The sequence below is a fragment of the Natator depressus genome, chromosome 25 (genome assembly GCF_965152275.1).
Source record: "Natator depressus isolate rNatDep1 chromosome 25, rNatDep2.hap1, whole genome shotgun sequence".
Classification (NCBI taxonomy): domain Eukaryota; kingdom Metazoa; phylum Chordata; order Testudines; family Cheloniidae; genus Natator; species Natator depressus.
The window spans coordinates 107,769-120,420 of record NC_134258.1 but is presented as its reverse complement, the minus strand read 5'-3'; the positions used below and the strand labels follow the sequence as shown (position 1 = coordinate 120,420).

At 54.8% G+C, this 12,652-nt stretch overlaps 2 long non-coding RNA genes across 2 annotated transcripts in view; one reads left to right on the top strand and one right to left on the bottom strand.

The window, feature by feature from the left end:
• Nucleotides 1–283: 283 nt before the first annotated feature.
• The window catches only part of LOC141977774 (uncharacterized), a 61,008-nt gene continuing 48,639 nt past the window's right edge, over nt 284–12,652 (top strand). The window contains exons 1-2 of the long non-coding RNA XR_012636282.1: nt 284–420; nt 1,677–1,750. This is a non-coding gene — a long non-coding RNA (uncharacterized LOC141977774). The remainder of the gene's footprint in view (nt 421–1,676; nt 1,751–12,652) is intronic.
• On the bottom strand, nt 4,125–6,841 carry LOC141977893 (uncharacterized). Its single transcript, XR_012636301.1, has 3 exons — nt 6,766–6,841; nt 5,772–5,925; nt 4,125–4,552 (listed from the first exon to the last, which is right to left on the bottom strand). It is a non-coding gene; the product is annotated as an uncharacterized LOC141977893 (long non-coding RNA).

Sequence of the window (12,652 nt, the reverse complement as noted above, 5' to 3'; positions counted from 1 at the left end):
CAAACGTGGCTGGTTGCTGTCAGGGTCTGCGTCTCCCTGCGGGTCCAGGGGCCTGGCTGCAGCTCCTGCCCCAGCCCTCCCCCCGGGGGCGTTTGCTGCTGCCCCTTCCCATGTCCCGGCCCCTCCGGCCTGGGTGTGTGGCTGGTGGCTGGTCTGTGGAAACGCCTGTGGGATGCGGCTTCCTTCGAGTTCCCAAAGGGTTTGTCGGAGTCGGGCACGAGTCTCCTTTACCGTGCAAGAGATCCACGTCCTTGCCAAGGCTCCGTGCGCAGCTGAGCCTGGAGGGTTTTTTCACCTGTGTTTTTCTCCACCATCATGCCTGCAGAGGGAGAGCTGCATTCGGGTCTGACTGTGGTGTGTTGGTCAAGGTGTCGGATTCTCACTCGGGGCGGGAGAGAGTGCGGAGAAGACCTTGGAAAGGTGAAATCTGGGGCAGGACTTTTTCAGGTGCCTGTTTTTGTGGGGGTTTGTTGAATGTTGTTTTTTGCTGAAATGGAGAGAAAGGTTGTTGGCTTTTCAGCCTGAAGGCTTGTTCTGTCCAGCAGCCCAAACTGCCAGCCTTGTTTCACCTGTTTAATGTTGGACAGGGACAGGGACTGGTGGGGTCGGACTCTCCTTTGGGTTATTACAAACCCGGGGTTCCTGCATTTCCTCCAAAACAAAACCTGTTTTCTAAATCGCTTCTCTGCTAAGGCTGCATCTACACTCCCCCTTGTGTCGGTAGAACGTATGTCGCTCAGGGGTGTGAAGAAGCCACCCCCTGAGTGAGACAAGTTACACCGACCTAAGTGCTGGTGTGGACAATGCTCTGTCATTGATTTCCCTGCAGTAATAGGCTTCATCTCTCGCTCTGCAGAGCCAAAAGGCTCTCAAAGCCTTTCAAGTAATCCTCGGGTGCTTCAGGGGTGTCTGTGCTGAGGACAGCTGAATTAATGTGAACTGGCTGAGGCTTGGTTTTTCTCAGCTCAGGGCCCTGATTTATCTGGTGCTCTGGGTAGTTCCCCTGATCACACTTCCTCAGGCTCTTCCTTGAGAGGAGATTTATCATGGGAATTACGCGGAGAGGAATGATCCTGGGGAAGTCAGTGCCGAGCCTCCCAAATCTGCACCTTTGTCTTTGTTTAATGAACAGATGGAAGATCAAAGCATTGTATTCAATCCTTGAAGTGTCCATCCCATTTCTGTGCACACTGGACTTGAAAAGTTGTCCTTCTTCATCTGTACCCCACACGTGTCCATTTTAAATCAAAAGATGCATAATGAGCCATGGGCTACTTCCCTATGACACAGAGGGTCACAAACATGGTAGTGAAGAGGACAGATTACTAAGTAATCACAGTGGGTTTCAGCCCCGTAGGATCACCTGGAAGGATTTTTCCTTCCTTTCAAAAGGGCAGAACCCAAACCCCATTCAGAAGATGCAGGGAATCTTACAGTCAATTCTTCCCACATGGTCCCCTTTGTAAAGCCCATCTGTCAGAGCTTGCCTTAGCACAAGAAAATAACGCCAGGCAGTGGTAAGCACACAAACAAGACTTTATTTACGAGAGGGAAAAGGACTAGGCTAGGCTAGAGAAGGGGTGGATTAACAAAACTTGAACTCTGGAAGTGCTCCAGTCTCCCAAACAATTACACCCAGGAGGTCATGTTGATGTTCTCTCTCCCTTCTCTTGCAGGGACAGCGATGGACGGCTGCTGCTCTCTTGACATTGGACGTCAGGGAGGGACTCCATGATGGACACAGGAATGGGTGAGTAGACCTAACTAAAAACCCTCCCTCTCCCTCTTTGCGTCGTCTCTGCCTGGATGTTAGACCCTATCTACGCGGATTCAATCCGTGCGTGGGAGTGTGCTTCCCAACCCAAACTAATCTAGCAAATGGCTAAAGGTCACCAGATTCTTTTCCCAAGTCTAAGATGGCCACCTGACAGATAACCCAAAGGTACATGCCTTTCTTCCCTTCTTTTAGGAAAATTTGGCAGGGGCAACCAGCATTTTACACACCCGGAGACTGGATTTGACCAATCAGGGGACGTTGCGGGGCAGGGTGACCCATGCAGAAGGGGGTTGTATATCCCCTCTGAGAACTCCTCCCTGTGTCCTCTACCAATTGAAGTGGGCGCAGCCCCATAGGACCACCCCGAGAGGGGATTTGACCAAAGAAGGGAAGTGCTGCAGTGGAGTGACCTGCCCGCAACAGGATCCCGTGGTCCCTCTAAAACGTCCCCACACCACCCTCTAGCAGTTGGCGAGGGTTTCACTCCCACCTTAGGCCATCTCAGAAGGGAAATGTGTACCAATCCAGAACAGGTATAGCCCGAAGGTCTAGGCCACGGTTTCTTCAAAAGACATCCTTGGAACGAGACGGGCTCTTCCCCGCAGTGTTGTGTTGCGACTTCCAGGACGATGCTGCCAGCCACGCAAACATGGAGCTCCAGAGATTGGCGGCTTCTGGCCTAGACCTTCGGGCACTGCCTATTCTGATCGTTACGTTTTCCTTCTGGGATGGCCTAAAGCGTGTGTGCGAAACCCTGACTGATTAGCAGAGGATGGTGCGGGGATTTCATGGAGGGGTGGTGGACCCCTCTTGCGGGCAGGTCACCCCACCATGGCACTTGCCCTGTTTGGTGAAATCCCCTCTCTGGTTGGTCCTAAGGGGCTGAGGCCCACCCCAAGTGGGAGGAGCTCTCGGAGGGTCACGTGACCCACTTCCGAATGGGTCACTCTGCCCCAGAACATTCCCCAATTGCTCAAATCCATTCCTGAGGCAGGTGGATGGAGATAAAACACCCCCAGATTGGTAAAGGAGTGGGAGGATCTCTTAGAGGGGTCACATGGCACTCCTTGCTTCTACTCCTGTTTGCATCTTGACCCCAAAAGTCTTATGTCATGGGTCGGTCTCATGGTGACAGATGAGCGATGTCTGAGGAGTGAAGGGGCGAGGTCCCATGGTTGACATCAAATAACTTCCCTAAGCCTCAGGATAGTTTGGCCAAATGGCCAGTGTCAAAATGGCTGCCCTCCCATGCAGTGTTCTGTGTCCCAACGCCCAGAGTATGTGCGGCCGCCCTCTCCGTCGGGGCTGTGTGGCCCAGCGACCAGAGTCCATGCGGCCACCCTCTCCGTCGGGGCTGTGTGGCCCAGCGACCAGAGTCCGTGCGGCTGCCCTCTCTGTCCAGGGCTGTGTGGCCCAGCGACCAGAGTCCGTGCGGCCGCCCTCTCCGTCGGGGCTGTGTGGCCCAGCGACCAGAGTCCGTGCGGCCGCCCTCTCCGTCGGGGTGTGTGGCCCAGCGACCAGAGTCCGTGCGGCCACCCTCTCCGTCGGGGCTGTGTGGCCCAGCGACCAGAGTCCGTGCGGCTGCCCTCTCTGTCCAGGGCTGTGTGGCCCAGCGACCAGAGTCCATGCGGCCACCCTCTCCGTCGGGGCTGTGTGGCCCAGCGACCAGAGTCCGTGCGGCTGCCCTCTCTGTCCAGGGCTGTGTGGCCCAGCGACTACAGTCCGTGCGGCCGCCCTCTCCATTGGGGCTGTGTGGCCCAGCGACCAGAGTCCGTGCGGCCGTCCTCTCCGTTGGGGCTGTGTGGCCCAGCGACCAGAGTCCGTGCGGCTGCCCTCTCTGTCCAGGGCTGTGTGGCCCAGCGACCAGAGTCCGTGCAGCCGTCCTCTCCGTCGGGGCTGTGTAGCCCAGCGACCAGGGTCCGTGCGGCTGCCCTCTTTGTCGGAGCTGTGTGGCTCAACGCTCAGAGTCCATATGTCTATCCTGTCTCTTACGCCCGTGTGGCCCGATGGCAATGGACAATATGGTTACTTTCTCCCTCAATGCTGTGTGGCCCAACGGCCGGAGTCAGTATAGCTGCCCTTCAGTGCAGGGCTGTTTGGCTGAGAGTTCAGAGGCAAGATGGTTGCCCTTCCTCTTGGGGCTGTGCAGTCTAGTGGGTTAATGGGGACGTGGGCAGCCACCAAAGGATGGATGGCAGCCAGGGCAGGTGGACCCAGGCCCTCGTTACTCCACCGGCTCCTCGCCCTGGGCCTCATCCGTGGCCAATGTGTTTGCCATTGAGTCAGTGGGGATCCAGCCTGGGGATGACAATGGCTAGTTCACCCAGGTTACTTCCTAGGAGATGTCTCTAGGCCATGGGCTGGGGGTCTCTGGATTCCCGGCGTGGGAAACTCCCAGAGTCTCCGATCTCCCTTGCATGTCTGCAGGCCCCCGGGGATGCGGCTGGGTCTCGGCGCCTCGGAGCTCTGCAGTCAGGGGCTTGAGCTGTTTCTGGACTGGAGCCTACAGTGTGCATCCTCCATTTTCAGCGGTCTGCCTAGCGTGAGCTGAGCTGCTCCCTTACACTCTGGTGCTCCAGTTGGAGCATGTCCGGCAGGGCTGGGGAGGGGCTTGGCTTTCTCCACCTAGACTATGGGGTTCTGTGTGGCTGGTTCAGCCCGGCACATGCTGCTCGGCCTCTTCTGTCTCCTCCTTCCCATGCAAAGCTGCTTTGCCATCTCACAAGAGATGGGATCGGTGGTGGGCTCAATTGGCTGCTGTTGGCCTCTCGATGTCTGGAAGAGGGAGAAAGGGCAGGAACCCAAATGAGAAGAACAAAACCTTCAAGCAGGGTAGTTTTCCACGGCACAACCCCACCCCACTTTGCTGATGCTCATTGGCAACTTCCCTGAGAGCTGGCATTTCTTAAAGAGAGCACCCAACCCCTCGCAACCTCCGCTCCCCTGTGGGCTGGCAATGGTAAAAGGGAGTCGGGGAGAATTTCTCCTCTCTCCGCCTGGCTTTGATGAGTGAGGGAATCACATGCGAGAAGCTGTGTGAATATAGGGCTCTGTGCAGTGGGATGAGATGTCCTCCATGGTGCCCAAAGGTGGGGTTGTCCTGCCTTTGCAGTGACTTCCTTCTAGTGAGAGAGATTTCACAGATCAGCTCCAGGGTTCTGCCCTGTACCAGTGTGTGGGAATGGGGCAGAAGTGGGGCAATGGTGCACTCAGGAAAGGAGTAGGGCTAAGGGGGGCCCAGGCTGCAGCCACTAAACCCCTGCCTGGCTGGGGTGGGGGCGAGGCGGCTCCGCACGCTGCCGTTCCTTTCCCCCCGCCAGCCATGTCAGCGCGACGAGCACCACACCGGGAACCTCTGTCCCGGGAGCTGATCTTGCCTGTAGGCTAAGTTCCCCCGCAGCTCCCATTGGCCGGGGATCATTAATCCGGCCCTTGCTCTATTCCCCAGCCTGTTCCAATCCTGCTCTTGACTCCTGACTCCGGCTCCAACCCTTGGCTCCCCTCGGCTCGGCCTCCACCACTCTGAGCACGAGGCCCCAGCGCCACTGCTCCAACCACTGGGCCCAACCAGCCGTGCTTTGGCTTCTGACACCAGCGATACGGAGGAGTCGTTCACCTCACTGCTTTCCTGTGTATGGCCCTGCCTTGGTCAGCGCTGGTTTTCATCTGCCATGGTGCTGCCCAGTGACATGGCTTTCTTCGATCCCTTTGAACTTCTTCCAAGTCTTCTCTAGGCCTGACTAATCGACATAATTTTGGGTCATCTGCTGATATCCACCTTGTTGTTCAGCCCCGGTTCCAAACATAAGGACATAAGAAAGGCCACAGCAAAGGTCCATCTAGCCCAGTATCCTGTCTTCCGACAGTGACCAATGCCAGAGGGAATGAAGGGACAGCCAATCATCTAGTGATCAGTCCCCTGTCCCCCATTCCCAGCTTCTGGCAAACAGAGTCTAGGGACACCAAAAAGTTGAGAAGCGTCTTTTGTATTTACCATAGCAGGACAAAGAGCTCTTCGGTGTCGGTCCCGGTTCCCTAGTCGAATGCAGAACCCAACACGAGATTTTCAAGCTGCTGCAAATATTTATAATATCTGTTGAGTATGTACCACGTAGTCCTGTCCCATTTCAAAGGCACTTCGTGAAAAGCTGAAACCAAGAGGAAATGGGTTGAAAACCCCATGGTGCTGATGTGACTGGCCCCTAGGAAACCTCCCCTTCCGATGGCCATTGCCCCCTGCTATTCGCTCCCCAAGATTCTAAGGGCACAAGAACAACAACTCGGCTCCTCCCAAAATAGCCCTGGACAGAGAGGAGACCCCATTCTTGCCTAACTTCCCCCTCTGCTGGCAGACACTCCTCCACACACCCATACACACAGACGGTTGGGGGCACTTGTTCTTTGGATGGAACAGGCAAGTGACAGCGGCAGCCACGTTAAACCATCCAACATTTAGGCCGAGATCCACAAAGGGATTTCGGCTCCTACGTCTCCTGAAATCCTTTGTGGCCCTGTGCCTTCATTCCTGAAGAGCTCACAGGGAAAAGTGTTACCCATGTGCCCTCATGGGATTTCCTAGGAGCTGATAACCAATCTCGGAGTGAAGGTCCCTGGCCTGCAATCGCTCCATTCCAGGGAGGGCAGGTGATGAATCTTTCCCTACAGAGGGGAATCGTCATCATCATCATCATCCTGAATAACAAGAGCCCTTTTCAATTCGGTCAGGCCTTCCTTTAGAGACTTTCTGACCTTGATGAAGACAGTCTCCCCACACAGCTCTAAGGCTACGTCTACACTAGGAGCTAGGGATGGAATTCCCCTGCTCCCGTGCACAGATTGTGGGACCTTGATGAAAGCTCGCATGACCACCCTTCTTCCTTCAGCGCTGTCCTTAGACTGAGAGGGACACATGCAAAGCTGTGTTCAGGCCCTGTGCTGCACCCCTGTGCTTCCCACAGAGGCCCAAACACACAGAGGTATTTCCTTACCTTCATACAGGCGGGAAATGCCATCTTCATTCACTGTTTCAGACAACAAATCGCAGTAATGGTGGATAGTATTTCCTAGACATACAATGAATACAATGGGTCTCATGGCTTTTCAGATCCTTCGCTGAAAACTTCTAATGATGCAGCCATTCCCCCAAGACACCCTTGGGAAATTCCAGACATTCCTTACATCTGTTCACAAAGCACGTTCGAGAAAGCATCAGATGCCCAGAAGTTACTGAGAGGCTGATTTCCAAAGGAGATTGAATTCACATCCTGCTGGTTTCCCCTAGGCACAGCCAAAGAGTTGTTGTGGGTGGGAGAAGTTGGTGCAGTTGATTCAGCTAAGTTGCTCCCTTCATCTTGGAATACATGTTAATTCACACACACACACACACACACACACCCCATTTTAGGATTCTGGTGCTGTTGGAGGGAACAGAGCAGCCGTCCAGAAAAGGGCTCTGAAGGAAGCATTGAGAAAAGATCAAGTGAATTTGCTCTGCTTACCAATGAATCGGGCTGCTGAATGTCTTATTGTTGTCTGTGAGCTTTCCAGGTACTGTAAGGCCTGGAACAGGAATTTGGGGATGTGGCTCTCGTTGTTCTGCATCTAGGAAGAAAGAAGGAAGAAATGCACAATATAGAAATGACATGTTCTTTCCACAGCGAATAGTCCAGAAAAGCCAAAGCATATAGCCAGGCCATGGCAACCGCCAATATGAACCCATACACCAGAGCAGCACCCCTCTGAAGTTCCTATTGTGTTCTCCAGAACCTCAGCTTTCATTTGAAAAGACAAAAGTTTGAAGGTCGGAGAATTGTGGAGAAAAATGTCAACAATGTGAACTGATTGTAACTCCTGCCGAAGTGAGCCAGCAGAGAGCCTGGAATGGAGTCCTGCAGCCCAACCGAAGCGGATAGGTACTCAGGGTGGGGTTAGAAAGGTCTTCCTCAAGTTGCCATTCAGCACTCTCAAGGCACAAGGAATTCACCTACCAAGCAGACCCAGACACACTTCAAGAGCTGTGAGGAGCCATCCCAGGCCATGCTGCGGAAGAGCGTCTTCAAATGAGCCCACCTGAGGAAGACTGCGCAGCGGAAGAGCGTCAGTTTACATGACTGCAAGAGGAGAGGAGACCAAGAGGGTTCTCCCTGAGAGAGGGATAGTCTGGGGGACATGGAACCTTCCCCGTCCCTTGTTCTCCTGCTTTTCCTGCCAGTGGAGATTCCTGTAATTTGTTCTCCACAGGAGTGTGCTGAGGAGAGGAAAGGGAGAGTTGGCTGGAGAGAGCCAGAGCTGTCCTGTCCTTTGGATGGTTTGGGGCGGTTGCCCAGGGCCCCGTGCTTTGGGGGGCCCCGCACTTCAGGGGGACGCAGGCCCTGGGCCATGCCGGGGCCAGCAGCAGTCCTCCCGGCCCCGCTACGCTATGCCCCTCCTCTTTCCCAGAAGAAGGCTTTTCTTCCCAATTGTGCTGTGTGCTGTGAGGATGGATGAGGCACTTAGCTCCAGCATGGAGTGAAGCAGGGAGGAGAAGAGTCCCCTTGGGCAAGGGGCTCTGGCGATGAATGGAGTGAGGGCCCCAGGGGATACTGGCTCTTTGCTCTTAAGGCAATAATGACCGTGGCACTTACCAGTTTCACACTCTCTTCCTGGTCTTCAAGATGCAGCAGCAGGGGGAGCAAGCAGTGGATGATTTCCTGCTGCACCAAGGGTTTGTCGGGGTCCTGCACCCTGCTCACCACCTAGCCAAGCAGCACAATGGCAGCTGAGCGCACACTGCCCTTCTCCTGGCAATGACACACAGGGGGTGGGGACCCCCGGTTACAGCCAGGCAGCATCAGAGCATAACGCCACTGAGTGGTAATGCGCACGCTGCTCCGGTTCCCCCTGTGTGAACTACCTTGGCTGGCGGGAGCAGGGAGGCCACCAGGCCAGCGCCATAGACATCTTGTGCAGGGCCTGAGACCCTGTGCGGGACAGTGCAGCCCAGGGTGTCCCAGAGGCAGTTTCTGTCTGGAGAGCACAGGATCCTAGAACCCGAGAAGATGAGGGGAGAGGGCAGGAAGGCTGCTGGAGACTGGTGTGGGGAAGGGGAGAAGCAGCTGCTGGAGCCTGGCAGGGACTGGCTGCTCCAAAAGACAGCATTTCTTTTGCTCTTGGGTGCCCCTGAGAGCCGGGCCATTCCCGACCCACCTCTTTCCTGCTGAGAATCTCCACCTCTTTGGGAGCCTGTGTTCTCCAGACAGCTGGTCATCTGCCCAGGGCCAGGCCCCCTCTCCCCCAGGCCAGGCTGCAGCAGGGGCTGGGAGCATGGCACTGAGCTTGAGCTTTGGAGAGAAGAGCTCTGACAGGGAGGTGGCTCAGCAGGAGATTCCCCACCCATGGCGGGGGCACTCCTTGGAGGCTCCATGGCAGGCCTGAGGGGCGGGAGGAAGGGGATGGGGAGAGAGAGACAAGGGCATCAGAGACAGGTGGAGGGGGGGAGTGGGCTTCTTTGAGGGGGTTCCAAGCCTTACATCATCAATGAAGGGGCGAAGGCTGACTGCAATATCCTGGGAGATGGAGCCAAGCCCCTCCCTGTTGAGGAGGTGGATGATGTCTGCAGCTTTATGCATGGCCTCCAGGACACGCCCTCCATCCCTGTCACAAAAGACGGCGAGGATTGCTGGCAGCTGGGCCCGTAAGAATTGCACCTGCCGGAATGAAGAAGGCAGCTCATTACTTTCCCAGGTGACAGCCTGGAGCACATGCTGGACCACTGCCACCGACGAGAAACCACGGAGGGCACAGCCCCCCAACGGGGCAGAAAGTCATTCTCCTGTCACTCTGTGCCAGTTGCTCACTGTCACCTTTGTCTTTGCTCACCCCGCCTCCCCCATTGCATCCCATCTGCAATCAGGGCTCAGTTCACGGGAGCAGGGAGCACGGCATGCCTTGATTTGCTCCGAAAGCACCTCCACCATTTGAGGGCTGTCTTTTAAACAAGAAGGCTTGTGTGTGGCTCTCCCTCTCATTTCTGAGCTATTTGATGGACATTGGCTTCCTGGGTCCCCTGGGCAATCCCCGGCTCTCACCTTTTCTGGCTGGAACACAATACTGCCAAGGCCTCGCAGACTGAGCCTCCGTATGATGGAATTTGCATCTTTGGTCCAGTCCATGAGCTGTGCCTGGAGGACTGATCTTGTCAGGATGGTGTCAATGGAAGGACTCTGGAGAAACTGGCAAGAGCCAAATGAAGATCAGGTTGAGGAGCAGAGGTCTTATTGTGGGGTCTGTTCCCTGGACAGTCGTCTTTCCCAAAGGGCCACTTCCTCCTATGCAAAGTCTCTGGTGAGTAGGGAGCCAATTGCTGCTGTTTCAGTTGGTTCCTTCCCCAAATTTAGACTAATGCACAAGTCACAAATAAGCCCCCAGGGAAAGGGGAATCTCCAGACCTCATTGAGTGCCATGGAGAGAGCCGTGGGGCAGAAGAAAAGCAGAACCCCAGGAAAAGGTGAGGAGAGAAGCATGGCCTTGGGGCACTGGAGAAACATGGCTTCTTGTCCCATAACCCCATCTAGGCACATCCAGCCAGGAGCAATCTCACCCTGTCTCTCCCTCCCTCTCTTTGCCATGCCCCGCAACCATCCATGTGCGGAGAGGAGCTAGCTGGCGGTAGGGCTGCTAAGCTGCTGACAATGTAGCCCAGAGCTTACTGTCCTGAGCTGCTCTCCAGAAAGCCCACTTCTGCCTGTCAACTCATGAATCTCACCTCAGTGCAGAAAGCCAGGGCGATAGTTCTCTGCTCCTCCTCCTTCCCACTCTGGACGATGGTGATTGCCTCTCTGAAAACTGCAGGGAGCTGAGGGTTCTCAAACTCGATCATGGCTCTGGAACATGGAACAGAAAGTCCCTTTTGATTCTCAAGGGGGAGAGAGCGTTCAGCTCAAGTTGCTGGGCTGAGCTGGCAGCCTAGAACTGAGGAATATTTCACACGGAAATCCCATTCCCAAGAGAGACCCAAAGAAGAGGAAACTTTGAGCTCCTACCTTGCAATCAGGCCAACCCCCTGCGAGTAGTGATATCGGGAGGCTATCATGTCCCAACCCCGATGAAACTGGATGCTGGCAAATTCCTTCCAGTAGCCGGGCATGGAGAAAAGCGTCTTCACAGCCTCCACTGAGGTGCTAAAGACAAAAACAAACAAACAAACAAACAAAAAAGAGTGTCAAACAATGAGATCAGCCCCAAGCATGGCAAATCTGCACAAGTCCTGAGACACCCAGCATGCTCAGCAGTAGCTAGCCTCCCCAAGGATCGATCCAGTGTGATACCCTGTCTACACTGCAGTTTCACTGAGTTTGGAACCAGTTAGGGACCCTGTAGCTTCTTCAGAAGATTGGTGTCATCACTCACGATGGTTGAATACTTGATTCTTTACTTTGACAGGTAACAGGACTCAAGCGGGCATGTGGGTCCAGATCCTTTGTTGGTGGAATCGAGCAAAGCTCGATCAGTTTACGCCACCTGAGGTGTCTTCTGGCGCTCTCTCTTTCCCGTGCAGATGGAAGCCCCTAACTGTGCCCACAGAACCAGATGAACTGGTCCCTCTTCCTCCTGTCTGCCTGTGAGGCTGACGTCCTGCGGTGCCTGTCCCCATGTGCTGCCGGTGTGACTCTATCCACGTTCGGGGAGAGAGGCCCACGGGTTTGCTCGGCAGGCACTGAGGAAAGCACTGACCCTTTGGCGGGTGGCAGACGTGGATGGATGCACAAACATGGCTGCTGCCTGAGTGTGTAGGGAAAGCACCTGGCCTGTGGATGGCGTCAGATGAGCGAGTGTGACTCACAAGAATGCACGGCTCTCAACCCTTTTCCCTCAAGAGAGACCTGCTCCCAACTGAGCCTGGGCTAACGACAGCACCCGAACAACTGATGGCCATGAACAGCCCCCATGTGTTTAGCCGAACAAATCTGTTCTTCCTTTTCCTTTCAGTCATTACCTTAGGGGGCTGAGGCAGCTGGATCCCTCCTCGGGGCTGGATGTCTGCCTGGCCATGTAGGTCCCAGGCAAGTGCAGATCCAGCACGTACTGCACTTGCCTGACGCAGAGAATGAGCAGCTGGGGATACATTTGCAGGATGGCTTCTCGGTATCCCCGTAGGAAAAGGAGCTCATAAATGGTCTTCATTGCCTGGAGGGGGGAAAGAATTTCACTCAGCTCTCCCAATCTGCCACCTGCCCCTATTGCCATTCGCTGTTGTCCTTTTGTCATGTCTCCTTTCCTCTCCAGCGTATTACAAAACAGTATTGGCTTCTGAGAGGGGTGGTGACATTTGGAGGCACCTGAACCTTCCCCCATTCCTGGAACGGAAGCAGGATGGAAAGATGAGAAGAGTCTGGATGACGTTATTCCCCATTATTTCTTTTTCTGGTGCAGAGCCTGTGCTTTGGCTTTCCAGCCATGACTGGAAGGGCTGAAACCATCCTGAGGAGATCCATTCTCCTAGGCCCAGTGTTTCTGGCCCAGTCAAAAGTACTGGACTTCTCAGGATGCCATGTTGGGAAGATTTCTAGCCACAGTTTACAGAGCCAGAAAGCTGGAGACTTCCAAGAGACACCTGAACTGCACCTGCTCACTAAAGGGCCATCTGGAGCAGAAGACAATTGAGCCAGGGTACCAGCAGATAAACCACTTCAGATGTGTAACTTTGACCTGGGGGAAACTTTACTGACACCTCTTTGGTTTGATTGGAAGTGGCGAGGACACACTAAGGCCTGGTCTACACTCCAGAGTTAGGTCAACGCAAGGCCGCTCACTCTGCATCCCCCTAAGGATGGAATTTCCTTCCCGTTGTCAGAACTGCCCCTTGGTGCCAAATTCGTAACTCCACCTCCACAAGTG